Source organism: Catharus ustulatus, chromosome 5, assembly GCF_009819885.2.
Source record: "Catharus ustulatus isolate bCatUst1 chromosome 5, bCatUst1.pri.v2, whole genome shotgun sequence".
Classification (NCBI taxonomy): domain Eukaryota; kingdom Metazoa; phylum Chordata; class Aves; order Passeriformes; family Turdidae; genus Catharus; species Catharus ustulatus.
In genome coordinates this window covers 41271400-41299215 of record NC_046225.1, presented here as the reverse complement: position 1 = coordinate 41299215, position 27816 = coordinate 41271400, and the positions used below count along the sequence as shown (strand labels likewise).

The following is a 27816-nucleotide window of genomic DNA, read 5'->3' as shown; positions in this document are numbered from 1 at the left end:
ATTTCTTTAGAAAGGTCAGACAAATGTTCAAAGGATTATAATGAGAATGGATGAGGCCTTTGAAGGACTATGCAGTCTTTCATTTGCTAATCTAAAGTAACACTTATTAGCAATGATGATTTCTTCAACCACTACATAGTCACCCCCCTCCATGATCCAGTCAAAGTGTATCAAGGACTGCTATGATTTAGGAATCTGTTGCTGTATTATAATAAATCCTGTGGTGATTAATTTCTTTTCCCCTCCTCTAAAAATTCTCACATGCAACTTTCTATTCAACTCCTGCCAAGAAAAATGTTTCAAATCTGTATTTTACCAATTTTACCCTTGACAGTTTTCTTAAGACACTAAAAATTGTCAAGACTCAAATAAGGAAAAAGACACATTAGTTCCTTTGTACATTGGCTTAACCGCTGTCAAGAATATTATTAGAAATCCAATACAATGTTGAAAAATAACATCACCAGCACAACTGATTTCAGCACAACACATTCTAACTTCCACACCAAGACAGCTTTTACAATAATAAGTGCTGCTTTTCTGACTATTTTTCTATGCTGTTACAGGAAAAATTGAAGTCATAATATCTTTTGTTTTTTGCAAGCTGCAATTTTACATTTCTGTAATTCAGATGCAAAAGATATAGATCTTAACTCATGAAATTTAAAGGTTTATAGAACACAGATTTTAGACCATCATCATAAAATATATTCTCCTTTCTTTTAAAATAAATTACTTGAAAGAGTAAAGCAAGCTAGTAGACCTGTTTTGCAGTAAAAATTTCTGCAATCATTCCAGTTTTTTGCCAGGGATGGAATGGAGGTATGTTGAGGGGGAATAAAAAAAAGCATAGAGACTCTATTATCATATAATTAAAATCAATAGCTAGTGCATGTTAAGATTTTAATTTTAAATATTTACTAGCAGTGTGATAAAAATATAAAAGCCAGGAAAGCAAACAAAAAAAATTAGAACAAAAAAATTTTCTAAGTTGAAAAGTTTTCTTTTACACATGAAGATGGAATTTGCATTCATGAACTCTTACTGTAAAACTGAACCAAAGTTACTATAACTTTTAAGGCACATTTCAGTTATTAAGAGATTTTAACACAAAGTTCTACTACAGCCTCCCATTTCACTAGTACATGACAACCAAGGAAATTTTCTAATTTAGTGAATTTGCAGAGTACATTAATCAGTGCTGAATTTAGTAGAGCACTTTGCAGTTTCTAGTTTACTATTTTGCTTTCCATACATCTCGGCACTAATGTTTGCAATTAATGTTTTTGTAGACACAAACATGCACACCAAGTATCAACAACCTCAATCTGTTACAGACTCAAGTTGCAAAATTTAAAATAATTAGGTCACCTAGGTTTGAACTTCTATGTTGAATTGCAGCCTAAATTATAAAAGCACACCCGCTTCTTTGCAAGACTCACAGCATATATCAGCACAAAACAGTTACAGACTTAAACTTTTCAACCTTGTGCCATCCAAGTGTCACCTTTGTAAAAAATGTATTTCAAAACAACAGTATATTTCCTATAAGGTGAAAGTATGGAACATGCAGCCAGACTTGCATCTAAGAAGGGAATCAGAGATATGGTTTGTGCTGTACTCTCCATTTTATTATATGTTTAAGATATTATTCCCTTCATATTTGTTCAGTAGCAGCTATTTCAGTTGCAACATTAAAATGAACCTGGACAAATAATGCTTATTCCATAAAGTCAGACTGAACTACAAGGTGAGGAGCACTTAGAGCCTGGTATTCATAAACATTTTGTCATTTTATTACTTCTAATCTGCATAAAACCAGAAATACTTTTATGCAATGCTTCAGTTGCAACGTTCTGTTACTGTTTATATGCACACTTGAACTAAAAGACTGATGTAATTAGTCCAATATGCAAACTTTAGAAATGTAGTGAATGCAATTAGTACATCTTGCAAGAAACATATGAATAACCATAATTTAGATTTAAATTACTATCCCCATAATAGATGCATACACCTACATCCTCTTAGAATTGTTTACCATTTTCAGAGGTTTCTCATGTATGTTTTTAAAATTTGGCCTTTTTAAACTTATTGTTATCTCACTATTGAGGAAGCTTATTTTTTTTTCCTGGACTTTAAATGTTTATGCATCACACTCAGCAGTAGTGTGTGACCACAGCCTATTGGTTAAGAATTAAACAGCGGTGAAGCTGAGACCAAAATGTGCACAGACAGAATGTACAAATATTTCACTAGCTATTGAAACAAGCACAATACATGCTACTTTTAAAAGAGAAAAAAATAGCATTGGTATGTCTTTCAATAACTATGCAGGCAATATCCAATAGGTGTGCACCTTGTCACCTGAAACCAGCCTTCCGAGTTTTGATTTCAAACGCTGAAGTGATTCCTCCAAATAATCCAGGAGACATGCATTGTAGCAGCATGTAGTGATGCACAAAGACACTGTCTGTTCCTCACACCTGCCACTTCAGACTGTCTGTGAAGCCCAATACCACAGTAAGGAACACCATTTCATGCAAGGGTAGCATTTTGGTTTTAGGACTTTTGGGGGTTTTTTGGCTTTAAAAAAACAGAAACAAAAACACCAAAACAAAAACAGCACAGCATTTTTTTTTTTCTAACTTCTCTGTCGAGCTTCAGTCAGGCCACAGAATGGGCACCTAAGTCGCCTGACGCTGTACTCCAACTCCTGGAACCTGTAACGCTAGTTTTCTAACAAATCACCTCTGGAGATGGAGTAGGCTTCCTATCAATCACTAACAAGTTAATTCCACATAATAAGGCAGGTTCGGATGCAGACTGATACATTGTGAAATGCTGTATCTAGTATTTATTAGAATGGCACTCAAAATGAATGCAGCCCTCCAAACCACTTCTTTGCTCAGAAACATTAATCTCACTTATAAAGAGAGCTTCATAATGGTAATGCTTGGTATGGAAAAAGTATGAAATAAATCAGGTTTTATAAGACACAGCAATTAATCAGTTTTAGAACTCAGGAAAGGCTGTTAGAGAGGCATATTTTTACAACTGTAACTTCTTAAAGCCTCTGTTACCTCCAAACAGGTTTAGGGCTTTCTTTTAATTGCTCAGCTGACAGTGTGAACCCCAACCCTAACTCTAGGTTCCCAAAATATTTTCTACAAGCTAAAACTCTTCACAAATAATACTGCTCTGTTAGAAAGACACTCCTCAGTCTAAGAAGAATCACATGCAGGTATCCTGAAAGGACTTATTTAACTAGGTAGCCTAGGGTAAAAAATACATTTAACCAAATCAAGGATTTTCTAATAAACACATTGAAATTATTTCTAGTATTTTTTTCACTTGATGTTGCACAAACTTGGAGGTGATAGAGTCACATTATCACTACATTTACTAAAACAGTACGCCTAACAAATTTATGTGTATTCATTTAACAGAAGAGATTCTACAGTAAAGTTATTCTTAAAAGAAAATAATGTTAATAAGATTAATATATCTATATAATAGTCTCTAATGTGTAGTACCAGTATAGTCCTAATCAACCTCTAAACCTTACACAAGCGCAACTTACTGGCATAACATTTTGAAAAAAAATATTTTAAGACTTCTCTATAATAATTTTGCTTTATAAGAATTTTATACACTGATAGAGAGATGAGTTTTCTATAATAGAAATGCAGCATTAAGTATAGTAAGTGAAGCATCACTATAAAAATAAGAGCAGTTCTGACCTGAAGCCTTAGCACCTCTTGTCTTTTAGGCACAATTCCCCTTCACAAACAGCACCTGATCCTCCAAGTTGCTGGGCACCCTCAGCTTTTACTGGGCCTAATCCAAAACTGATGCAAGTTAGTGGGAGTTTTTGCATCAATCTACACGGGCATCAGTTTGCACAATGCTCACTGATTTTAACTGAAGGTAAAGGTTCTGCGTATCTTACTGAACCAAGCCTATAACCTGTTAATTGTTGGGGCTAGGAGATGACAAATTATTTTCAGGTTATTTTTTCATTTTCTCATATTTTATGAGGTTTCTATAAAACAAGTGTTAATTCAAGCAGACATTATGCACTCATTTGTAACCTTAAATCTAGTTTCTATTAATATGTTATTTTCTTCTATTTTTCATTTGAACAGAGACTAATTACTCCCAGCTCTAAGAGATTTGATTGAAGTACCAGTCTTAACTTGCAAATTGGATTATGAATGTTAGTTTGGATTGTTTTCCCTCAAAACATACTAAACAAAAAAATCTCAGTGGGGTCAAGTATTTCTTATACTGAAGAGCATCTTTTATCTCAGTGTTCGCTCCACTGAACCCCTTTCCATTTTTAATCAGATGTATGTATCTAATATTTCTGTACTGTTGGCTTTTTTTTTCCTCCCCTAATTTACTAGACCTTTAAAATAACCCGGCAAGTTCATAATAGCAAGCTTCAGAATTGTAAGGTAATATTTTTTCTCAACCTGTTACAGTTTTCCAAAATTTAAGTGGTACAATTTCTATGTATGTTCATACTTACATAGGGGCCCTTCTTCCAAACTATTCTTACATTACATAAAAGTACAATTTATGAAAATTTTTCCTTGCATACAATATTACACTAATCTCCTAGATGTGAATGCAATAATAATTCTGAATAGCACTTGGATTATTTTACAAAGGAAGAGCAGTGGTATTTTTCAGAGAGTGTCTTCAAGTGTTTTGCAATTAACTTTCCTGTAAGATCACAGATGAGCAACATTTATACTTCAATATACTCTTTACTAGACTGAATTTTAGGATCCGCACATCCACAGAATATCACTATAACTTTTCAGTGATATGAAGTAAAATACTGTGCCTGAGGAAGTAGATATAAAATGCAAGGGGTAACAGTCAAATAGAACTAAACAAGCTTTGAAATAAGGCTCAGCGTGAGAGATACATGGTATTTAGAACGTGGAAAAATAAAACCACTAAAGTTTTCCTATAAAAATATTTTAAATCCAAATATTTAAAGGAGTCTACATCTACATGATACCTTACGAAGATTGCTCCTATTAAAAAGCTTAACAGTCTGAGCACATCAAGATGGGAGTTGGGTATGTCCTTTTTATATTACTTTGCTTAAAAGCAACTTCAAAACATAAAACTTTAAAAGTCCACACAACAGTGGATCTGCTTCCTACATACACGTGAAGAAAAATCCCACCAGACACGAGAAATGTTTGGAATTTCGAGGGGGAGACCACCCCTTTCTCTCCCCAAACCACGGTGACACACAATTTCTTTGGTCGCCATGCGTTTTCGCTGCACAGTAACACGATTTTCACTACAGTTTATTGACTAGACCACTACAGATGCCAGCCTCAGAAGCCTCCTCCTTTAACAGCAGAGCAGGTAGAGAGAGCCCCGGTAGCAGCTCCGGAGCACGGACCACCCGGCAGCCTGTCACCGCCCGCCGCCGCTTGACAAACGCGCTGCCCGAGGGCGCGGCGGGAGCGCCCCGCGCCCGCACACTCGCGGTAACAAACACCAACTTCCAACCCCCCCCAGAAACTTGCTCGGACGAGCTTTCGCGCCTCTGTCCGCGCCACTACGTTCACCGGACAGGAGTGCGGACACTTGCATTCATCTCTCGAAAGTGAGGATGCCGACTTGGGCAAGCACCCAAACTGCTGTGGTGCCCAGTCCCACCGCCGCCCTGCGCCGCCGGGAGCGCGCTCAGCCCCCCGGGAGCGCGCACACCAGCAGCCCCAGACCCCGCTCCGAGGCCGCTGAGGACGCTCAGCGCTGCTGCCAGACCCAGTCCCCCTCTACCGCTCAGTTTTCCGCCAAGCACCGCGGAGTTTCCACATTAAGTTGCGTCCCCAGCCTCTTCTTCCAGCTCCCCTGCGCCCACGTAGCCCTACCTGGGGCCGCGCTCCGGCCGCAAACGCGCGTCCCGGGGCGCCCCGCGACTCCCGCCCGCCGCCCGGCGAAGGTCCCGCCGCCAACAGTGCCGCCGTGGGGGAGGCGGGGAAGGGAGGGACGGAGGGCCGCAGAAACCTCCGCCGGCCCCGCAGCAGCCCCCAGCCCGCTCTCGTCAGGGGCGGAGAGCAGCGGCCCCGGCTCGCCGCAGCCGGCCGGACGGGCGCGGAGCGCAGCGCGTCACTTACCGCGGGCACGCCGCGAGCCTCGCCGCCTCCGCGCCCCGGCAGCAGCGCGGGGGAGAGCGGCGCACGCCGGCACTTTGTCAGGCCGGGCGGGCGGGCGGGAGCGGAGGGCGGGCGGGAGCGAGGGGAGGGCCGGGGGCCGGGCGGGGGGAGGGCCACGAGTTGCTGCCCGCGCCCCGCGCCGCGGGAACTTACGCGCCCTGCGGAGCTCACTTTCCCCGCCTCCTCCCCCGCCGGGCGGGCAGGGAGTTTGGCCCCTCTTCTTGCGGGAAGGGAGGGCGAAGGTGCGCGCACAGCGACGTGCCGGGCGGGGGAGGAGCGCGGGGAGGAGCCGCCGCCGCCGGCACCTACTTTCGCTGTAACGTGGGGGACCCGGCCAAGGGCCCGGCTCTTCCCTGCGCCTCCCCGGGCCGGGACACAACCCACTGGGCTGCGGACCCTCATCCTGCTGTCCCCCCGTCCCCGCCGCTCACCTGGAGTGCCGCGGCGCGGCTCCCACGCTGAGCCCAATCAGCGCATCCACGACGCCGGCGGTGATTTAGGGGTCATCCGCGAGCGGCACTTCAGGCTGATGAATGGCTCTTGGCCGCTGTCTGCCCTGATGAGGGTGTCTGCGTGCTCCTGATTGCAAACACTAATGAACTTACACGACTCCGCTTCGCGTTCCCTCCACCCGGCAGGGCATGAAGCATCCCTCTGCTGCATTTTGTTTTCAGCGGGGTCCTATTTATTTTTGTCAGGGGAGGGGGGAAGAATTTGGGGACATAACCGGCAGCTCCCCGCAGCACGGCCCGCGCCTGGCGGAGCAGAGCCGGCGCCGCGGGCAGCTCGCCCGCCGAGGCTCTCGGGCGCTGCCGGCAGCCCGGGCGCGGCGCGGCGGGGCCGCCCGGCAAGGCCGGAGGGTGCCGGCGGCGCTCCCCGGCCCGCCAGCCCGCCCCTCGCACGGGCACCCGCAGCCCCCCCCCGCCGCACCCCGGTAATTTTCGGAGCTGGGCGGAAGCCGGGTGCCGAGTGACCTGATTACAGCTTAAACATCTGCTTTTAAAGCCGTTTCTGCGTGGTGTACAAAGGCGCTTCTGCTTATTTTTCTCCCTCAGCAACCACTCGGCTCAAAGTAGTAGCTGTAACTTTTCGCACGCTGGGATCTTACCTACCTGCTTATCTAGGTCCGCTCTCTTTTTACGCCTTTATCCTTCTCTTTTAAACTCAAAGGCGTTTCACACACGAGATGCGAAACACCCGGAGAAGTTAGACAGATGTTCAGCTTTGAACGTTTAGCTGGTTACCCGTTGCAGTACTTTGATTTTCCCAACTTTATCCACCACGTCTCTGACTCTGTAATGAAAGATGCGCGACTGTGTTATCTTAAACGCTCCCAAGGAAAATCCCTATATTCGTCTGTCCTGAAATAACTGGAAATACCTCCTAATCACGGAAACGTTACTGCAGATGTAACCAACGGGCGTTGCGAGGGGGCTGTCTATGATCAGTCCAGCAGTTTTCTCTCACATGCCTGTGTTTTACCCCTGTGTTTTTCTTTGCATTTGTACTTTGCTGGGCTCGACCCGAGAGACAAGGTGCCTGAGTGTATAAACTGATTCAACAGTGCTGAGGTCAGCATGTGGGAATTACAGCAGGTACCGCACACGCAGAGCCAGCATCACACAGCACCGTTATACAGCAAGTGCAATAGAAAGCCACAAATGCTTCAAACCTTTTTAAATCAACAAGCAATGTGTAATTCATAATATTGAACACACAGAAAGAAAGAAAATTATAATGACAATGACGTATATCTTCATCCCCAGAAAAGTTGTAATAGAAATAATTACTTTTAAATACAGGTTTGCAAAAGTATTTTAAAGCTACAACTAAACCAATGGGATTGAAATGAATACTCCCTACTGACTTAGTGGGTGGCTCTGAAGCGGTGGCATTTCATTTCAAAAAATAGGAGCCACGTAGACCTCTCTAGAAGGAGTTCTGTGCAGGTAAGTGCACAGACAATACAGGCAGAACTGGTATCATCTTGACCTTGTATTTCAAATAAAATATCCTACAAAGGGTTTAGTCCTTATAAGAAAGCACTTGCAGTGTGAAAATGTGAATTCCACAAAATTCATTGTTACAAAACGCCTGTAGCTAGGCACACAGAAACAATCAACCCTGAACTTACGCCAAATGCTGTAATTGCTGCATATTATACAAAACAGCATTTTGCTAAACTAAAAGCAAATCTTGTAGACTCAGGGTTTACTTACTTTTTTTTTTTTTGGTTTACAGTGCTGACACAATATTTAAAGTTTTGCAAATTCAAATTTAAACCCTTATATTTTGCACTAGTACTTCATCTATTTGCAATACCTTTGCTAAATCCATTCATCTAGTACTAATTTGAACTTTTTACTGCCCTCAAATACACTGAGTTAAAATGCTGCTTTATAATAAATAAAAAGATATACCTTCCTCGTGCAAAGCCCACTGGATAGACAACAAAAGTCAGCTACACATTTGAAGTTAAGAGCAAGATATTTTGGTACTCTTACTTGGGCATCACTGAAGTGGCTTTACCAGGCTCACCAAAATTTAATTAAATTTCAGTCTTCAGAGTGTAAACTAATTTGAAAAGTGTGCAGGCACATTTGAGCTAGAGCTCTGTAGGAAACTATCTTCCTAATGTCAACTATTAAATGTGACTAAACTCTCTAAAATCACAGGGCAGCGATTCCCTACTCTTTTGGATATGTTTTTTTTTTGTATTTCCAGTAAGCTCACTATTTCAGTACAGAAAGAACAAAAGGGTATGCGTTCCTCATCGACTTAGAGATCCCCTTTTTTTTTTTTTTTTTTTTTTTTTTTTTCCCAGATGGGACTATCAGTAAATCTTTTTGGACGGTAACTGTTACTGAAAGAGAAGGACGTCCTCTGATGTGAGACCTGTCGGCTCCTGCACTAATCTACTAGTAACTCCAAAAGACGACACACATTCAAGATATTGTCACGTTCTTTGCAAACTTCCTAAACTGTTCTTAACGTGTCCTTCCATACTTGAACGGTAACTCGGGTTTTCCCAAGCTTATCGGCACTTTCTGGTTCCAGGACTCCACGCCCCTTAGGATACTCGCACGTCTGAAAAAAATCAGATCTCAAGACCTCTGCACTGTCAACGGTCCTGGATCTACAGCTCATGGAGGAAGAAATTGTTTCTAACCATCCGTTTTCCTTCGGGGTAAGAGTCAAGAAGCGATTTAATGCAGCTAGGTAGGAATTGCCTCTACGTAACGGGAACAACTGGCATTACCCTGTGTCAGGTTACTTCATAATCACAACTCTAACTAAAAAGAACAATAAATAAAAAAAAAAGCTCCTCCTTTCAGTCTCGCCGGTTGGTCATCACATGGCAACAATTGTCCCCACTAGTTCGCGCCGTCAGCTCCGCGGCTGCTGCTCCTGGGCAAGCCCCGCGGAGGGACCGAGCTCGCAGCCGCTCCAGCGGCCGCTTTCGAACTGTCGGCGGAGCCGCCTCGCTTCCCTGCCCGACTGTCCGGGATGGCTGAGCCCGCGCAGCCGCCGCGCAGCCCCCGCGCCCCTCCGAGCGCGGACCGCAGACGGGCCAGGTCACAAAGGGGACGAACCGCCCTGACCACGCTCTGCCCTAAGCCCCGGCGAGAACCGCACCGCTCTTGTGCGGGAACGGGGAAAGTTTGGGAAGCAGGGCCCGCCCGTGCCGCGGCAGTGCGCGGGGTGCGGCGGGACGAGCGCAGCGGCTGCGGACTCGTGGGGCTGCGCTGGGCTCGCTCTCTCCGCGGGAAGGGCTGCGCTGTCTAGCCCGTCTCACCGCCAGCAGCACAGCGAGACGCACTTTCTCCCTGAGTATCGAGTTGCGGTAAAATTGTAAAACAAATATTCTAATCTGATCACTGACAAAGCCATAAAATTAAATAGCCGTCTGCAGAGGGAAATATGTCTTAATTACCTTAATTAAAGCAAGATAGGGCCTTACACACGTTAATTTTGAAGCCACTAAATGTACTGATTATCATACAAATCAACCTTTAAATGGGGGTCATGCTTTTCCACTACATTAGTTTGTGTTCCACTGCATAAAACAAAGCTATATGGGAAGCTGACCTCTGGTGAGAATGATGCACTTCTGCTGCACAAAACTGCTGACCCTCTTCATTGGGTCCTCAGGAAAGAACCTGAAGGAGTTTGCATACGATTTGGAATACAAAAATGCCTTTCAGATTGTGTTAACACTGCATTAGGAACTACTGCCTGAGCTAAACTTATGGCCTTAAACCCAAGCACATAATCATTTTAATCACCTTGTATTCATAAGTACAAGCCATCACAAAGCATCGTTACTGCCATCATTGTGTGAGTTAGTACACAAAGCCATGAAAAACGTAAGATTTGTGTTTGTTGGTATAACACTTTCCCAGCAACTATATCTGGAGGTAGCTATCCATATTTTCCTTTAACAGGAGGAATGCAGAATATTTATAGGAATGCAGAAGTCAATATACAGATGTTATATATACATACAGAAGATTATATCATTAAGTCACATTCAGAGTTTATGATATTTACAAGAAGAAAGAGGCCTTGTTTTACCTAAGTATCATAGTCATAAATAACTTTTTTGTTTTCCTTCCTAGTTTTATAGCTAAAAGACATATTTTAAAAAATAACAAGAAATTCCACCAGAAAATTGTTCAGATTTAGGAAATGTATAGAAAAGATGATTGAAAGAAAAGCACATTGCATGAGGAAAAACGAGAAACCAAAAGTGCTCTTCTGTTGTCTGGTTCTTTCCTTTTCTTCTTTTCCTGTGCCATGTACTCCTTCTACCAGAAGACTTCACTAACAAATGCAGTCTGGGAAAAATACCTCTTTAACCAAAAGATCTAATAGCAATCTGCTATTTTATTGTGATAATTTGGATGTCAATTGCTCTGATGTGCCAAAACAGAGATTTCATTAAAATACTGGTAGTTTAAAAAAAGTCTTAGGCTGTTAGTAGTAAAATATCTTGCATTCAAGATGACTGCTTTCATTCCTGGAAGACAAGAGTTCAGGCAGTGGAGTGGTAACAATCTGTGTTTGTTCCTGACTGCTCAGGAGAACTGTTTCTAATTGATCTGGCATGGAATTTAGTTGGAAATGTGTATGTTGCAACCTAAGCACAGTCCCTGTATGCTTTGTAAAGCGATCACCATATGGGTCTTATTTGAAACATTTGAAGGTTTTAGCTATTAACCTTGTTTAAATTGTGCTGTAAATTCAACTCTCCGAGCTGAAAAATATATGTAACTGTGTGTATATCTATTGATATATAAAGCTATATGTGTCTGTATGAATACAGACGTACATACATGCTCACACATGCATAAACACACATCTACATCTACAGCCACACGTACAAACGGACCATTTTAGGTATCATGAACATGTGTCATTTATTTGCATATTATTACTTATTAATGAGGGTACTAGTTACATATGTAGAAAATATGCTGTGTGGAAATATTTTTCTGATAGAGATGAGGCTGATGTTACAGAGTAATTTTCTGTAGATGCAATTTTAATATTTGGGAGCATTTTTTCATTCTTTTTTTGGGAAAAAAAATATGCTCAGATCTGTTTTCACACATCAAAATATTTTTAAACCACCATTGTGATGTCACAGAGATTTAATTAAGAAAGCCCAGATCAACTAAGAGGAAAACTGAAGTTCTTTCACAGAAAACTCTTAGGAGACAATGGTTAACTGTGATTCTTTCAATCGTAGGGCCAATCATCACATTTTAACCCTCAAAAATCTTAATAGTGATTTCTTCTTCTGAATGTAAAATGAATGGCTAGGCTTTGTTACAGGTAATAGTGCTAAGTTATGAATGCTGATGGCCTTCTTGTACAGCTTTAAATTACATTGAAAAAAGATACAGTTTCTTTAATTAAAAAAGCTGCACCGAACTAATCCCTCTAGCTGAAAAAAGAAAAGTTTTAAGCAATCTCTTTCTGCTCTGGGAGAGAAAAGCAGACAATACCATAACAGATCAGAAACATAAGCTATAGTGTGCAGCCAGGAGCACAGCAGGGAACTGAATACTGCTCCGACTGTGTCATTTTTTAATCCCCCATCCCAGTTTTCCCCGTCTGACCTCATGCTGAGATGAAGTTATCACAGAAGACAGCTTTACTCTTACCAATGAATCCAACCCTGGATCTGTATTATCCTCAGCAGATCAAAACACCGCTTTCATCAAATAGCATTATCTGCATAAAAGGCATGCAATTGCCTGATAATTTCACCCAAACTATGCTATTCATTTAAAGGACAAGAAGAGAAATGTAATTCATTCCTTTTTTTTCCCCCCTGGAAAAGCTAACTTATACTTCACTCATGGGAACTTTTCTTTTTTTAACATGAGATCTCAAGAAGAAGTCCATTAAAAGTTTCCCTCTGGTTTACAATTAATTGTTAGAGTACCCCTGTGCCGTGTGAGTGACACAAGTGTAGTTATGCAGAAAACCGGCAGGGAGAATTCACAAAGCTTGCTGTAGCCCTGATACTGATTCCATTAGCCATGGTCCTGCTAACCCTAATAAACAAATCATATATGGCATAATTGCAGCAGCCTACAAATAAATAGTAGCTGAAAGTGTTTACAGGACTTTCCTACAAATGGAAATTCAAAGTCTAATAATTTTGCCCTAGCTCAGAAAGGCTGCACCACAAGAGCCTGAAATATCTTCACTAATGTATGTGTTGTTTATAAAAAGCATGTACATATATTAAAAACTCATGCTGGTACCTTGTCTTCCAGAAAGGAAAGCACACAATACTATGGCTCATTGGTTTTATTGACATACACAAAACATTAAAGTCATGATGGAGGTGGGGCAGATCGCTCCAAGTGAGTGTTGTTACAACATCTATTGTATTTGGACTGTTACATGTACTCTGCTTGTTAAATTATTCTTGGTATTTGCCTGCCTGTTAAGGGCTCATGCATATCTCTTCCACAATACAAAACCCCTCAAACCTAAAAATAATGTGTTCTTTTTAAATTTTGTTTTTGTTTTCTAATAATTGTTTGAAAGAGTAAAGATACTTTTGTATTGGAGTTGTGTTTTCTAGGTTGTTGGGAAGAGGTGTTCTTGTTTCTTGAATAGCAGTGTTTATGTTCAGCACCAGAAATAAGCACTGATTTGTATCTGGCAGAGGGAATTCTCCCCTTCTTTTTCTAATAGTACAAAGGCCTTGAAATGTCATGGGACTGCATATGCTAAACTGAGTACTTGTTGTGGCCTAAATATTGCCTACTCCATACAATGACAGTTACTTTTCTTTGGGACCACTGGACAGGTACTGTCCTCTGTGCAGAGGATAATTTTTTTCCCCCCACCATGTCTTTGATACTTTTTAAAACAGGAGTTCTTTGAAGTGGCTCAGAGGTTTGGAATCACAGGAGCTGCCTCAGAAGAGCTGGATTATTGAGCCTTACACAGGCACATCACACATTTATCATGGGGCTACAACCTCTCTGTGTACACATAGACCCTATGGAACTTTATACTATAAAAAAATACCAGTTAAGTTCACTTTAACTTTCTGGGTCTTTTCAGTTTCAAGGGAGAACCCTTTCTTCCCCTTGATTTCACAAAAGCTTTGGATGTTTCAGTGCTTCTTTATAAAATTAAAAGATATAAACATATATATTCACTTTCCCTGCCAAGTGTTATCTTACTTTTTAATGGGAACACTTTCCTATCATTACTTATGGAGGATTCTAATGCGGGAACTCTGTAACTGAAAGCTTGTGTCCTTTTTCCAACTGTAGGAGCTAATCAGAGAAAAAAACTGTGGTTTTCTTTTTTTTTCACATAACCACTTCTCATATATTCTCAGAACATCTCACTTATGGCAATGTAAATGGTGTATTATTATTAAGGCCTAATGTATGCAAGTACACTTGGGTTTGGATCTGTGTTCATGAGCATTATTTCCTATTTGAACCTTGTTTGTAGGTTTTATTATGTGTTTCCATGGCAATGGAATGTAACTTCTTATTGAAAGATTTTTTTAAAAAAATATTTGTTGTGGTTGAAATGGCTTGTACCATTCAAACCAAAATTCCTGTGGGAAAAGAGCATGGGCTGCAAATGCTGATTTCCTGTATTGATATGGCATTATGCTGCATATGTTGGTATAATCACCTGTTGTACCCCACAGGCTGTCAGCAGCTATGGTGTCTTCTTTCCGTTCATGGAAAGCAGGGCAATCTGATGGTGGAGGAAAGGAACTTAGGAAAAGGAGAAGTGCTAGTCAGAAAGCAAGGTGTAAGCTACATCACAGCTTATCATCCTTATCTTTTCAAAAGTTACAAGAAATATAATGCAGAAAGCAAATCCTCTCAAGAGAGATTTCCATTTAGGAAAACCAAGGAAAAGAATTGATAAATACAGACAGTAATCAAAACCTTTAGCAGATGCTAATATTAATGCCCTTGTACCAACTTTGATAGACCAGAACCCAATGTTTGAAAATTTATGCTATATCAGGATGTAGAAATTATCCTCATTTTGGATTTTCAAATCTTTTTTATTCAAATGTGTTTATTTTATGGCTTGAGAGAAGTTCACAACATATTAAAAACACAGTTTTGTTTTGCTTGTTTGTTTTAAAAACTGAAATTAATGGAAATGAAATATGAAACTCCAAATGTCTTCAGTGATAATTACACACACACACACACACACACAAATTGTCTACAATATAATTCTGACCTCAAACAGCAGCTCAGAACAGAATGGACTTCAGCCACATAGAGTGATGTAAACTTGGATTCTATGATACTCATCTCAGATTCAGAACATGACTTCCATATGCACAACCACCACAGTTTGAGTGGGTCTCTGTACTCTATTACATATTTCCCCTCAGCATTAGAGAACCACCAACAGTTGATACAATTTTGAGGCTGATACAAATTTGGAGTTCTGTAGTCCCTCCCATCATACACTTTCAACCCTCTGTATTTTCTTTCAGTTGTCTATTAAACATATTAGTTGAGGTGATGTTGAAACACCCACAACTTCTGGATGTAGGAGTTCTTTCTGTTCCTTCTTTTCCAGAATTTAAATATAGAAAAATGTAGTAGAATGGAGGATGACAAAAGAAAACACACTTTTGCTTTCCCTAACTTCATATTTTCAGCTCTTAGCTCCTACCAATGCAATATTTGTGCTGCTGATTTCATGGCAGTGTAATTGCACATAGCATGTCTGATTCTACATTACTTCTCCTGAATTATATTGGACCAAGATCACATCCACAATAGTGCATTCATCAAAACTTTCAATAGAGGATGAAATGGCAGGATCTTTTAAAAGCTGAAAATGTCATCAGACCACTGAACACCTAAGATACATTGATGATATCATAGCATGCCCCTGAATTCAAAAGGGTTGAAAAAACCCCTAAATCCCAGTACAGCACTAATGCCAATTCTAACATTTGCCAACTCAGAGAAAAGCTGTGAACCACCATTCTGTGAACAGGACTTGCAACATGCAAAATGGAAAAGGAAATAGTTCTAAGTAGCTTCATTTTACAACATGAATCTTCTTGAAAGCTTTCTAAAGCACACAGCTATAGTTCCTCTTTCTTAAATATTCAGTATTTGTAGAAAACTAGTGAAACCCTTTGCATATGCACATTTTAAAAATGCAACTTTTCTGTTCTTACACCAGTCATAAAGAAATGGAAAATGATAAAGAAGCAGCAGAAGAAATCTATAGCTCATGTGCCGGCTCATGATAATATAAATAATAATATAATATAAATAATAATATAACATTATAATATAAATAGTTCACAAAAATAATCTCAGAACAATAAACTTGTTGTGTCTGTCAGAAAGAATTATATCATGGAAATTAAAAAAAAATAGATAAAAACCTATTGATTCAGTTTTTATGTGTCTTATGACTTTCTCAAATAATGCTGCAAAGGCTGTATTTGTACAGCCTACCACTTTGGTACATTTTGGGTACTGTGGCAATAGCACTTTTTTCTTCTTGCAAATTCTTCTCTAGTACCAAACTTAAGCTGCTCATCTTCATTTTAAGGATCTTCCAATTGCTCTTTTCCATCCTGCCAGTCACCGCTTTCTTCCTGTCAAGAGCTCAACACCCATGTCAACCTGGCATATGATACCAGTAGAAGTTGCCAGCTCCTCAGATTTGAAATGTATCTCTCTGCTTCCCACCCCCAGCCCCTACCCTGACTCCTCGATTCCTCTCATACTTTGAAGAAATTTTTCTTAGAAATTTTCTTTCCCAGGGTAAGTTCAAAAAGCTTGGACAGTATTTGTGATTGTGCTGACCAGTACTCCTTGTGCTGTTGTGCTGCCATTAGCTGCACTACCTTGTTGCTTTCGTTTAATGCTTAGATAGTAAAGTTCCCTGGAAGCAGGAAAAGTCTTTCCATTTATGCTACATCTAATGCAGCGTGTCTGAGAGCTCTCACAGTCTGAGTGCTCATCAAAGCCATGGCAATACAAATAAGTAACAACACTGCCAATAATCAAATTCACACACCACTTCCTTTGGTAATTTGATAATAGGTTCCATGTCTCTGCTGATAATATTCCTCATTTTTCTGTTTTCTATATGTGTAAGGACTACTTTGGCTTCAGGAAGTGCATCTGGGATATATTAATCCTCATGTAAATTCCAAGCTATTTTGACACATATACTTAGTACACCCTAAATAAGATGCAATATGCAAAGAGCAATAAGATTTCTATATCCATCAATAATCAGCCAATGACACTAATTATCAAGGCTGCCTATATAACTGTAATTCTGTCTCCTGCTCTTAGATATAAGGCTATTCTAATGATAAAATACTTAGTTTTTGTAGAAGCCAGTCATATTTAGAGGAAAGGTAGTTAATCACCACCTAGTTTTATCCCATACAATCAATAGATTTTGCCAGATCTTCCTTACTACATGTCTGAATAAAAAGGAGTTGGACTTTGATGATCCTTGTGGGTCCCTTCCAACTCAGGGCATTCTATAATTCTACGGAAACATCATCAATTCTGTAACAGGCAGCTCTGTGCTACTGTAGACATGATGTTCTAATATTTTACATAGAAAAGAAACCTACTGGGGGCCAGAATTCAAACTCTAGAATTGTTTGAATAGCATAGAAGCCTAGTTTGAAACACACAAGTAGGCCTAAGACAGAAAGCAGTGTGCTGCATGGCATTGGCAATGTTTCTAGAAGATCCCTAGCCCACTAGAGCCAACTGTAAGCACTGGGCTTCCCAACCACATAAAAACCTTCAGCAGATGCAAACTGATTGCTGAGTTCTTTAGGAGGCATGTTATGTTCCCTAACCAGGAAATCGCCTTTTGCCTTGCAGGCCTTCTCAAACATACAGTAATACTTTTCAACTTGAGGAGAAAAGATTCTAAGGAAAACCTATTTGGTACAAACTGGTGATTCATTTCTATAGCAGGGCCACTCTGTGCATGAGGCAATTGTTTAATTAAATCATGTAACACACCACAGAAATAATATTTCACAGGCACTCACAGTTTGCTGTTTCTTGTAGAATATAGTTTTGCAAGTTTTAATATAATTTATTTTACTCTTATGAGGAAAAAAACATAAAAATGAAAAACTCATTTGATGGATAAACATTAGCTCTCACAGTAAGCACTAAGAAATTTTAACCTTTGGTCAACAAATCTTTATCAACTAAGAAATTTATACGATGGCAGACTAATGAAAAGAAACATCTCTCTATTCTTTTTTTATTCAGAGTCAGCTGTTAGTTTCTTTTGGATGCTTAGCTTTGGAATATGTTGCAATAAAATAAATATCAAATTTCAGTTTGAAACTCCATTCTGAGGAAAAAAAAAACCCCAAACAAATCTGAAAGTAAAATGTGAACCAAAGTTAATCAAATTGAAGGAAGATTTTTCATTTTTGATGTGGGGAAAAAAAGTCCAGTTTGCTTTTGCATTAGCAAACTTATTCACACTCTCTTTCCCTGGTAACTTTAAACCTCTCCATTATTCTGTTTCAGTTCTACTTGAAACAGCCCTCTTCCCTCTTTATTTTTCTGTTTGGACATCAGACTAAACCAGTGATCACTCAGATTCGCTGAGGACATTCACCAGGTGTCCCCAAGTACATCCCCTCCAGTTTACACATGTCAGGCACAAATTCACCTTCCTTAAGCTCTGGAATTTTTTCCACATATTTGTCCACCTCAAATTCATCTGAATGCTCTCTCATACCTGCAATACTTTCTCTTCAGTTTTACACTTTAATTGACCACAGGAGATGTGTCGGCATTGGCTCACTGGGACCAGCAGACAGACTACAGTTGAAAAAGAAATCTCTTTTTATTTTAAATTCCATTGCTCATCATCAAGTATCCTTTTCAGAAACTAGACAGAATGGCTGAGAAGAATTTTTTCAATTTTAAAGTAATAAATACTTAGTTCAGACAGTATCTTCAGAAACCTCATCTTCCAAAGCAGACGTTTCCTTCCCAGCAGGGGACATTATCTAGTCCTTAGCTGCACTGTACCTCTTCACTACTGCTGGTTGTCAGCTGGTAAGGTTTGCATTATAAGAAGTTTCTACAGTGTACCAATATCAGTGAAGTAATTCAACTTAACCTTGGCTCTTTGAGTAGCCCTTGTGGCATCATTCTAACCCATTTAATTCAAAATAACCAGAAAATGAGTGGAAGATTTTCTTGGCCCATTTTAGCTTTCACTTAACTACACAGAAGTGACTGAAAATCTTTCTCTTATGCACTAACTCTGAATGTTGCAAAATGGCAGGAGGTGGTCTAGCAGAAAGTAGGTTTAATTTTTAAATGTAATTCCCAAGAGAAGGAAAATAAACATTTTAGGAAAACAGTCTCTTTTTTTTTGCAATACTGTATTCAAAATCAGTTGGTTTTAAAACTTTTTAGGCAATTTTCCCATTCATGTGCGCCTAACATTTAGTACTAAGTTGATAGGCTTGAGACTGCTTAGTTTGGTATATTTTACACTTTTTTTCTAAAAGATGCTTTGTAACTTAGCTCACCAAAGAATAAAATAAGTTACTCTTTTGAATATTTTGCATATAATCTCTCACTATTTTGACACAAACTTGGAGTAGAATATATTTTTTATTCAGATACAATACTCTTAGCTATGTTTCTACAAGTGGTAGAAAATACAAAGTAGAATAATATATATTCTGTATCATTGTGAAAATGTCTAGAGGAAGACCTGAATGAACAAGGGGAAGAGTATCAGCAGCGCTTACAATCCTGAAAACAATATATCTAACCACACGTTCAAAATACTAGTGTTCAAAATGCTATATTCTTGTTTCTGCTAGTGCTTTTTATTCTCATGATCCTCCTTCCTAGATTTGTCAGATGTGTTGCTTGTGCTTGTCAAGGAAGAGAAATGGAAGTTTTATTATGGGGCTTGCTTTGATTAGCTGTGCTGGCTTGTGAGTCTGAGCACAATCATTGATGAAATCAGAAGAAACATTCCTTGTCATAACCAACATGCTGGCTGATTTTCATGCTATATTGAATACTGTTTAAATTTGACCTCCCCCACTTATGTCTGAATTTCCACATCATATGTGGTATAGCTTATTGTAAAACAAATAGATATCAGAATAACAAACGCGAATCTTAATTTTCAATATTTGTTACAACCCCACCCCAAAGAAAAAAACCCCAAACAAACCTTTCTTAAACAGGAAAAAATAAATCTAAAATCAATCAATCAATCAATCAATCAATCAATCAATTCAGCTTAAGAGAAAACTAATACAAGTTGAGAATTTCAAATGCATAGTTTAGAATAAAATAGCTTGGCTTTAGTAAACTCACTTTGTACCAGTTACTAGTTACTTCACTTGTACTAGTAGCAGCTTTAAAAAATGCATAATAAAACCTATCTAAAAGCTACCCTGTGGAAAGAGCCAATTTTAAAATTAACCTTGCCATGGCTCCATTAACTATTTTTCCTACTTCAAAACATTTTTCTTAAGTTTATGGGAAGGAATTAGTCACCTTTCTTTGTTGCCATCGTATAGAAATGTCAGTTACAGCTGCATGCCTTTCCATCAATGCATTAATAACTCATGTTTGTGTATTTTTACAGTATCTATTACCATTTTATAATGAAATGTTAAATATTTTACTGGTATTTGTATTTTACCGTGATTTGTACTAAGTACTGAGAACTTGCAGTGTTTCTATTCACTAGAATATTTTATTTAAATGAATTTTTAAAATCACTCAATTTTGTATACTTATTGTCTTCCTTTCACTACTGTGACCAACATTAAATCTGTTATAGTGTAATATAACGGATAGTGTAGGACTTTAATCCACCTTTTATTTTGTAAATTAAGAATAGGTTCCAGACCTTTCTTTGCTGGAAAGCATCTTCATTCTAACTGTATCATCAGTTGTCCCTTACAGAATAAGGACTTTGATAGTAAATTTTCAACACTAGTTTTATTGCATTCTTTTCTCCAGTGCACTCTACTACATCTGTTCTTACCTGGATATCTTAAATGCTACCTACTTCCCAGTATTACAACTGAAAAAAAAAAGAAAAATGCTACACACTAGAAAGTCTAACTGAATCACTTCTCTTGACATGTGTGTTTTAAAATCTGAAATTAGTCACTAACTGAAATTATACTGTTGTACTTCTCACTAAACAGAGCATGGGATGCCTGCTTCCATGCTCATAGCTGAAATATGGAGTGTGCCTCCTCGGCTCCTCTTACTGCCAACACACTGCTACGGTCACCCATCAGGCAGGCTTTCAGCACTTAGAAGCTTAAAAAGTTAGAAGCCATGCAAACATATCTTGCAAATGCCATGGTTTGGTATTAACAGAACTCAAAATCTACTTAAAATTTTCCCCCCACTAATTATTGAATGTACTTGTCATTATATATATGGTTTTTGTTTATTGTTTGAATTTCTCACAACTTGGGTAATGAAAATTAATAAAGTGTTGCCCTTGCACATTCTTTGTAGCAAATATTAGGATTTAATCAATAAAATACTTGATTAAGAACGACAGTTTTTAGTGGTCAAAAAAACTCAATGACAATATTTTTGTTAATTTTTCCTTACACTTCCCTTTTTTGTGAAATCCTCTTCTAATAATACTACCAACATTCAGCCTAATATAGACTTATTTTTTAAACCCTGCATAAATCAATCTTAACATTAAACATAATCAAATTTATTCTAAGATTTTCGTTAGACAATATGTGCTTATATTTTGTACAAACATGCAGTTTCTTCTCACTATCATCATCCTCTGCCCACACAGGCATTTCCCACAGAGAAGACCAATTAATGTCCACTGTCATTTAAGTTATTGTATTGTATGACTACTTAATGATGTTCCAGCCCAGAGATTCTCTATAATTTCTTCTCACCCTGCCCTTCCACAGTAGCTAACTCTGATGAAATTCTTATTTGGTATTGAAAATTGAAAAGAGAACTTAAGAAATAGTAGCCTAAATCCAGTACTCTTACTTTCAGCATAGGGTCTTACACAGCACTCATCACTACATTGTCTAATCCAGTTCTGGGTCAAAGTGCTGCCAGGTTTTTTTTTTACTTTTTTTAAAAAGATTATAGATTTTGTTGACCAAACCTAATCACAAATTCATCAAAGTATTATTCTCCAAGGCAAAAGTCTATGTAATAGTATAGTTGTGATTTTGAAGACGTGCTCATATTTCATAGGACAAGCAGAGGCAATACTTTAAAAACAGATGTCCCAAAAATGCAAAGATACTGTACATTCACATATATGATTTAAAGTGAAATCCTATCATCTGACTTCAAAAGCCAAAAGACTTTGCATTTACCAAGGTGGATGTTTGGGTAATTGTGGTTATAGAGATTCCAGAGATTTATAGCAAAACATGGATACATGATGTGCAGTTGAAGTGGTGTGGAAAAAAATCACTGGCTCTCTGTTGTTAAGACTGATAACAAGCCTTTCTTTTGACACTACATATAAAATACCTTTCAGAGAAGTCCCCCAGACAATATATTTTAACAATTTAATCTGAAGCTATAAAGACATGGTTTTTGAAACATCCATACTGAGATAAAATCTTTAGTTTATTTTCTTTCCCCCTGGGCAAGGGGTCCTATATACTGCTGTTACTTTGATCAGGTGCTGACTACAAGATACAAAACATTATTGCTGGTTCCCGATTAACTAACCTGGAACAGATTTCCAACTGTTAAATGCTGACATGCAACTAAAACAGCACCATCTGTGTTAAAAACCTACTTTATAAATGTCATAATTAAGATTGATAATATAAATTATAAGGTAAAAAAATTATCTAGTAAGAAAAACTGTAGGTCATATCTCAGAAACAAGTTATTAATTGATTATGTCCACTTTTTGAAAGATCCAGTTTTGTAATTTCTGGGTTCTGAAATAATACTTTGTTTATATTTTCCTGATTGTTTGTACCTTGATTTGAAAGTATCCTGGTGATAGATACTGAGAAACAAACTCTTCAATCAGGAAACCCCTCAGAAGCAGCAGGAAAAAAGATGGTACTTTTTTGGGATTCTTGTACCTGAAAAGAATGGATTGGTATCCTATGACGGCAAAGCTAAGGGATTCTCTGCATGTCCTGACCTCCAAAAGTTCATTTTTATTATCACAAAAATAACTTCATAGTGAAGTTGGAATTTTTTGCACTTAACTTCCACTCAAGAACTAGAAAGAAATGGGCACTGTGTCCCAGCACTGATTGCCATTTTAGAAGGGATGAGCTGCTTTCTGTGATTGCTGCCTCTGTAAAATCTACTGAAGTTGTTCACACAACTAGATTAAAGCAGATGAATAATGAGTAGACATATGTAAAATAGGACATGAAATTAGAGACAGCCATCCTAAATAACTGGCCTGACATAACAGAAAATCTGAGAGGCAGAGCCAAATCTCGAGTCACTGCTCCCTACCAACCACATTGCAACTGCACATACTACCTCTCAAAAGACAAAATCAAAATACAGTAATTTCACGATTATAAGCTGCACCTGATTGCAAGCCGCACTTCCGGGATGTTGGCAACGTTTTGTTCTTCGTCCAATATAACCTGGACTGGATTATAAGCCGCACTCTAGTTTGCAGCAAGGATCTGCGTGCAACAAAGTAACAAATTTGTAACGGAATCGCGTGATCGCGGAGTTTACTGGCTCAGCAGGGGTGGCTTGGCACCACCGCTGAGCTCGTCCCCGCCCGGTGCTGCGCTGTGGTGTTGGCGGGAGCCCGCTTTCCCCGCCGCATAACAGCGTAACCAATTTGTAACAATTCCACGATTGCGGGTTTTATTGGCAGGTGCTCAATTCTCGAGCTCGGCTCAGCCCGTGGCTCGTACTTCTGGGTTGGTAAATTTCCCAAACTTTGTTCATATACTGGCCGCTCCTGAGGGCAAGCCGCGCTTCCGGGTTGGGACCAAAATTTTAGTCAAAATGGTGCGGCTTATAACCTTGAAATTACTGTACTTTAAGACAAGTAATGACTGCCATTATGATGGAATTAACCAATCAAAGATGGTCATAGTTCCTTAACACCTTAAACTTCTGCAATTTGAACTCAATAATATATTCCATGTGTATTTTGGGAGTTAGTTTCTTAAATAATCTACAACCTTAAAAATATCACATCAGTACAAAGCAGTTCTGGAAGCTGCAAGTGACTTTGAATACATGGTTAACAAATTAACAAATATAATATAAATTACTCTTGTGAGTTTTTTTCTTTTCCTTTGCTTATTCTTTTTGTTTCATAATCCAAGTATAAAAAAGTAAAATAAATTGATCAATACTGTGTCTCTATGCAGAAGAATACATATATGAACAAATACATTTATGTGATACTACTGCACTAAACTTGAAGACCATGGGAATGCACAAAAAGAGATTTTTCTCCTTTTACCAAAGGCTTAGCATGTAGTGTGATGCAATGGCATTTCCTGTATGCACATTTAATTGCCTATATAAATACCCTGTTAACCTTTTTCTGTAAGTGTGAAGTATTATGAACAAACCAAAATAAACCACATTTACCAAATGAAGCTGAAGAAACCCCCCTACATTTTGCAATACACTATCCTTTCATCACACTTGTTTGTATATCTACTAATTCACAGATTCAATAATTTGTGGTTGTGCTTCCAGTTATTAGTGAGAAATAGTCCAGTTGAACAGCATAATTACTTAGATATCTTTCACTTCTGAAGTCATACTTGCTTTTTTAGATATACCTAAATTTTATGGTTTCTAGCAGTTGGATTTATAGCAAAATAGCTCTGTCATCAAGAGATTGAAATATCTACATCTGCATCTACATCTACAACTACATCTGCATCTACCTCTACATCTGCATCTACCTCTACATTTACATCTACATGATCTATTATTATTATTTCTTCAACAATTATTTGCAAAGTTGATGCAGAATTTCTGCCCAAATGTCTGCAACTATGTCATGAACATATTAATTTCTCCCAATATGCAAAAAAAGGTCTTGGAATATAGGTCACACCAAAGAGTCTCACTATTTTGGAGAATACGGCCCCCCTTCTCCCCCAAACCCCATGATGATATTATTGTTTTATTTCCTATAGTGGTCTTTTCTTTATGTTTTATTTAAATTGTTAATGGAATGTATCTGCAATTCAGATAATTTATCCTTAAATCACTGTTCTCTGGAATAATGCACTGTGAGCACTGTAATACACAGGCCAGTCCTCTTAAAGAACATGCATCAATTCTCTTCCCTTATAAAGCACACTGCAAATGCCCTCTAACAGGGCACAGCAGCATTACATAAATCATCTTATATGAAAAATTAACATGCCATCAAATATTTATAAATATTAATGTGTATGTTAATATAACCAAAGCTGTAACAAACAATCATAACCTTGCCAAGTTTCTTAGGACAGGCGCCGTTGATAATGATATCCATTATCTCTGGGGGAATGCGCAATTATGAAAGTGTACATGGGATGCTATATTGTTATCTGCTTTTAAGTTCATCCATTAAACACTCTACCTCACACTGGATGTTAACCCTGCTCTTAGCTCTTTGTCAGGTACTATTATTCTGTGTATTTACACATCCGTGTGAATGAAAGATGAACAACTATTAAATGTATATGATTTCTGTTCTTCATTAACACATCCAATTTCTTATCACACGTTCCTTTGCTCTATATGTCTGTCTATCCATTTATCCCTCTGTCCTGTGCATAGCACAGGCCTCACAGAAATTTGCAAATTCCTTTGGTTTATCTTTTACCATCTTGCATTTATGCTATTATGATTAAAGCTCTGACAGTATTTCCAGTTAAAATTTTATTTTTTTCTGGCTTAAAAATAATTCCGTAAAAATTAGATTCACATTAGAATACATTCCATCCTAATCAAATTTGATCAGTTGCTATGAATTTCAAGTGCTTTTTATTTTTATTATCACTGCTTACCTACCATTGTAGTGACAGGAAATAAAATTTTGAGCCAACACCACAATATTAACCATCTTTCTCCAAGAGACAAGACTGAAGATTTTTCAGCTGTGCTTAGCACATGTGAAAAAGAGATGATGTCCCAGAAAAATTCTTTTTAAAGTTTTGAGACTCACCCCTGGGTCTAAGTGATGCTGATTACCATTTACAATGAAGCCTTCACCTGAACTGAATAATGAGTTGTGCCTCTTTAAATACATAGATTCAGATACATATGAAGACTTCTTCCCATTACATATTTTTCAAAAATTATCATAAATACAGGTTCAGTAAAACCAGTCTCTGAAATACTATATACCGTGAATATCTTTTATCATACCACACAAATAAAATCAAAATAAGCATCTTTACATAATAATATTCTTTTCCTCATGGTTACTGTTATCAAGTGTGAATATAGCAAAGTCCATTTCAGAATTGCTTGAGAAAACAGGATTTTAAAGACAGGCTTAACAACCAGAACATTACTATCTTTACTTCACTGAGGAGCCAATCAAGATACAGAGTATGTAGAAGATTCACCCAGACTGGTGGACAAAAGGTGTCTAGCTCAGCCAGGCAGCACCCGGAAGCACGGACTGCAATGAAACCATGTCCAGTGCTGCTCTGTCGCACAAACCCAATGTTTTCCCAGAGTGGTTACTTTTAAAGGCTCGTCTAAGAAATGAGCCTAACTTGTGCATGCTGGTTGAATATCAGACTAATGATTCAGCTTAGATTAACAATATTTTTAAAATCTGGAAACATTAGGGCTTAAGTGATTCACCCAGGAGAGCCAGCAGGTCCTAAGGCAGAAAGTGAAAGACACTTGCTTCTTAAGAACTACCTGGGTTTGGATCAGTCACTTAAGGTATCTTTTCAGTTTTACATTGGTCACACTGAAGTGAAAAAAAAGCATGAAAAGAAAACCAAGAAGGACTTTTTTCTTTTGGGGGAGAAATTATAATAAAATAATAATACATGGGTTTTAATGAAAATATGGTCTGAGGAGTTAAAATAAGAATATAGAATGTTTAAAGGATTACTTTAAATTCCCTTTTTTATTGGATTGCCCACTGAAAAATAGGGAAACCAATCCTTTCTGTTACATTTGAAACCAGGTAAAACAAAAAACGGAGCCTGAATTTAGAAAAAAAAAATACAAAGGGCAACTTTTTTTTGGGGGGGGGGTGGGGGGCGGGATTTGTACCTTTAAATTTGTTTACCAGTTCCTAAATGACAGCGTAGTAATAATCCTAAACTAATAACGGGAGATACAGGTAAGCTTCTCTCTCTCTCCTTTTCCACTTCTCCCATTTATTTACTTATTTTTTAAGGGAATGGAGGAGGTGTACTATAAGTTCAGGATTTGAAGATTTCGATTCAGTTACAGATCCCTGGAAAAATTAGGGTCTTTTCCCCTGAATTTTATGGATAAATGGGATTGCTATCAGTTTTATCAATGTAAAAGCTCATTTACTTTTTGTTTATAGGAATGCTTCACAATTATAAGCATTTGAAGATCTTATGAACCATTAATGGTACAATTATGTAAAAGTAAACAAGCTTTTTTCTTTATAAAATCATTATTCATACACGTTATGTTTTTAAGATTGCAGATAAGAAAAATAATTCAATGCACATCTCAGATTAATTCTGTTATAGTGGTCAAGATCCTTTTAGCACATTATGAATAAAAGCATTTTTTAAGTAAAAAAAGGCTAAAAAAACCCAGTCATTATTCTATGTATCAAATGTAATCATGACATAAATCAAAGCATACAACAGCATAGGCACCAAAAGCATCTTCTTGTTTTCGTCTTTGTCTCCTGCTTATATTTGAGTCTACCAGGTGTATTTGCCTTTCTGATATTACTACTTTTTTGTTATTACTATGCAGTCATATATTTATAATTCTTTCTTTTTGTATAAAGGGTGCTATTAGTGTATCTGTAAGTTAGATGGAAGAGATTCAAATTTCAGAGGCCATGTTATCTCTCAGGAGCAGAAAACAACATTCAGAGAGTGTGAAATACAAGC

The 27816-nt window shown here is 38.4% G+C and overlaps 1 protein-coding gene across 13 annotated transcripts in view; it reads right to left on the bottom strand.

The window, feature by feature from the left end:
- The window catches only part of TENM3 (teneurin transmembrane protein 3), a 1396736-nt gene that overhangs the window by 422134 nt on the left and 946786 nt on the right, over positions 1-27816 (bottom strand). The window contains exon 1 of one of the 13 annotated variants that reach the window (XM_033060176.1): positions 6345-6414. The exons of the other annotated variants lie outside the window; for them this stretch is intronic. The gene's annotated coding sequence lies outside the window, so the exon portion shown is untranslated. Of the gene's footprint in view, positions 1-6344; positions 6415-27816 lie in introns of those variants that run through there. 13 annotated transcript variants of the gene reach the window in all.